Source organism: Panthera onca, chromosome B2, assembly GCF_046562875.1.
Source record: "Panthera onca isolate mPanOnc1 chromosome B2, mPanOnc1 haplotype 2, whole genome shotgun sequence".
Classification (NCBI taxonomy): domain Eukaryota; kingdom Metazoa; phylum Chordata; class Mammalia; order Carnivora; family Felidae; genus Panthera; species Panthera onca.
Genome location: NC_138343.1, coordinates 150361192 through 150364941, shown reverse-complemented (window position 1 = coordinate 150364941; position 3750 = coordinate 150361192).

Here is a 3750-nt window from a genome sequence, read left to right as displayed (position 1 = left end):
GCATCTGACCGAATTGTCTGCTGTCCACTGTCCACCCTGGCCTCAGGTGCTGTCTCATTTTCTCCCTCTGTCTACCTCCTCCAGCCTCTGTCCACCTCCTCGCTCTGTCTACCTCCTCCTCCCTCTGTCTACTTCCTCCTCCTTCTGTCCACCTCCTCCCTCTGTCTACCTCCTCCTCCCTCTGACTGCCTCCTCCTCCCTCTGTCCACCTCCTCCCTCTGTCTACCTCCTCCTCCCTCTGTACACCTCCTCCTCCCTCTGACTGCCTCCTCCTCCCTCTGTCTACTTCCTCCCTCTGTCTACCTCCTCCTCCCTCTGTACACCTCCTCCCTCTGTCTACCTCCTCCTCCCTCTGACTGCCTCCTCCTCCCTCTGTCCACCTCCTCCCTCTGTCTACCTCCTCCCTCTGTCCACCTCCTCCCTCCGTCTACCTCCTCCTCCCTCTGACTGCCTCCTCCTCCCTCTGTTCACCTCTTCCCTCTGTCTACCTCCTCCCTCTCTCCACCTCCTCCCTCTGTCCATCTACTCTTCCCTCTGACTGCCTCCTCCTCCCTCTGTCCACCTCTTCCCTCTGTCCACCTACTCCCTCTCTCTACCTCTTCCCTCTGTCCATCTCCTCCTGCCTCTGACTGCTTCCTCCTCCCTCTGTCCACCTCCTCCTCCCTCTGTCCACCTCTTCCCTATGTCCACCTCCTCCCTCTCTCCACCTCTTCCCTCTGTCCATCTCCTCTTCCCTCTGACTCCTTCCTCCTCCCTCTATCCACCTCCTCCCTCTGTCTACCTCCTCTTCCCTCTGACTGCCTCCTCCTCCCTCTGTCCACCTCCTCCCTCTGTCTACCTCCTCCTCCCTCTGTACACCTCCTCCTCCCTCTGACTGCCTCCTCCTCCCTCTGTCTACTTCCTCCCTCTGTCTACCTCCTCCTCCCTCTGTACACCTCCTCCCTCTGTCTACCTCCTCCTCCCTCTGACTGCCTCCTCCTCCCTCTGTCTACCTCCTCCTCCCTCTGTCCACCTCCTCCTCCCTCTGTCCACCTCCTCCTCCCTCTGTCCATCTACTCCTCCCTCTGTCTACCTCCTCCTCCCTCTGTCCACCTCTTCCCTATGTCCACCTCCTCCCTCTCTCCACCTCTTCCCTCTGTCCATCTCCTCTTCCCTCTGACTCCTTCCTCCTCCCTCTATCCACCTCCTCCCTCTGTCTACCTCCTCTTCCCTCTGACTGCCTCCTTCTCCCTCTGTCCATCTCCTCCCTTGTCTACCTCCTCCTCCCTCTGTCTACCTCCTCCCTCTCTCCACCTCCTCCTCCCTCTGTCTACTTCCTCCTCCCTCTGACTGCCTCCTCCTCCCTCTGTTCACCTCTTACCTCTGTCCACCTCCTCCCTCTCTCCACCTCTTCCCTCTGTCCATCTTCTCCTCCCTCTGACTCCTTCCTCCTCCCTCTGTCTACCTCCTCCCTCTCTCCACCTCCTCCTCCCTCTGTCTACTTCCTCCTCCTTCTGACTGCCTCCTCCTCCCTCTGTTCACCTCTTACCTCTGTCCACCTCCTCCCTCTCTCCACCTCTTCCCTCTGTCCATCTTCTCCTCCCTCTGACTCCTTCCTCCTCCCTCTGTCTACCTCCTCCCTCTCTCCACCTCCTCCTCCCTCTGTCTACTTCCTCCTCCTTCTGACTGCCTCCTCCTCCCTCTGTCCACCTCTTCCCTCTGTCCACCTCCTCCCTCTGTCCGCCTCCTCCTCCCTCTGTTCACCTCTTACCTCTGTCCACCTCCTCCCTCTCTCCACCTCTTCCCTCTGTCCATCTTCTCCTCCCTCTGACTCCTTCCTCCTCCCTCTGTCTACCTCCTCCCTCTCTCCACCTCCTCCTCCCTCTGACTTCTTCCTCCTCCCTCTGACTGCCTCCTCCTCCCTCTGTTCACCTCTTACCTCTGTCCACCTCCTCCCTCTCTCCACCTCCTCCTCCCTCTGACTTCTTCCTCCTCCCTCTGACTGCCTCCTCCTCCCTCTGTCCACCTCCTCCTCCATCTGACTGCTTCCTCCTCCCTCTGTTCATCTCCTCTTCCCTCTGACTGCCTCCTTCTCCCTCTGTCCACCTCCTCCCTCTGTCTACATCCTCCTCCCTCTGTCCACCTCCTCCTCCTTCTGACTGCCTCCTCCTCCCTATGTCTACCTCCTCCCTCTGTCTACCTCCTCCTCCCTCTGTCCACCTCCTCCTTCTGTCCACCTCCTCCCTCTGTCTACCTCTTCCTTCCTCTGTCCACCTCCTCCCTCTGTCTACCTCCTCCTCCCTCTGTCCACCTCTTCCCTCTGTCTACCTCCTCCTCCTTCTGGCCACCTCCTCCTCCCTCTGTCTACCTCTTCCTCCCTCTGTCCACCTCCTCCTCCCTCTGACTGCTTCCTCCTCCCTCTGTCCACCTCTTCCCTCTCTCCACCTCCTCCCTCTGTCTACCTCCTCCTCCTTCTGTCCACCTCCTCCTCCCTCTGTCTACCTCCTCCTCCCTCTGTCCACCTCCTCCTCCTTCTGACTGCCTCCTCCTCCCTATGTCTACCTCCTCCCTCTGTCTACCTCCTCCTCCCTCTGTCCACCTCCTCCTTCTGTCCACCTGCTCCCTCTGTCTACCTCCTCCTTCCTCTGTCCACCTCCTCCTCCCTCTGTCCACCTCTTCCCTCTGTCTACCTCCTCCTCCTTCTGTCCACCTCCTCCTCCCTCTGTCTACCTCCTCCCTCTGTCCACCTCCTCCTCCCTCTGACTGCCTCCTCCTCCCTATGTCTACCTCCTCCCTCTGACTGCCTCCTCCTCCCTCTGTCTACCTCCTCCCTCTGCCTACCTCCTCCTCTCTCTGTCCACCTCCTCCTCCCTCTGACTGCCTCCTCCTCCCTATGTCTACCTCCTCCCTCTGTCTACCTCCTCCTCCCTCTGTCCACCTCCTCCTTCTGTCCACCTCCTCCCTCTGACTGCCTCCTCCTCCCTCTGACTGCCTCCTCCTCCCTCTGTCTACCTCTTCCCTCTGTCTACCTCTTCCCTCTGTCTACCTCATCCCTCTTTCTACCTCCTCCTCCCTCTGTCTACCTCCTCCCTCTGTCCACCTCCTCGTCCCTCTGACTGCCTCCTCCTCCCTCTGTCTACCTCCTCCCTCTGTCTACCTCCTCCCACTGTCTACCTCCTCTTCCCTCTGTCCACCTCCTCCCTCTGTCCACCTCCTCCTCCCTCAGTCTACCTCCTCTCTCTGTCTACCTCCTCCCTCTGTCTACCTCCTCCTTCCTCTGACCACTGTCCACACTGGCCCAGGAGATGGTGAGCTCTGGGGAGGGCAGGGTGTGTGTCCGACTGCTACCACTGTTGGGATTCACAAGTCTTTATTCTGCAGGCTGTCCCGTTAGTTGAGCCCACGGAAGCTGATGATGGGTTGTCTGTGCCACTGGGGATGAAGTGGCGGCCGGACGTGGCCCCGTCCGGGGCCCCTGCAGGGGAGGCCTCCTAGGGGTGCAGCCAGCACACGATGTGGGATGTGGATCCTCTCTGTCCTATTTCTTAGTCATCTAACTGCAGAAAGTAACATTTCCCGACTTCCCTTTAGGTTAAAGAGTTATTCTGCACATGATAAATTAATTCAGCCACAGAATAACTTCCTCAGCACATCGACCCCGGCGGCGTATGCTTTGCGTCTTCTCGGTCGTGACCTGTCTGCTTTGGAAAGCCCTCCTCAGCCCGGCCGGCGTGAAACTTGTTTAAACCCTGGAACTTGCATTCTGTCTCT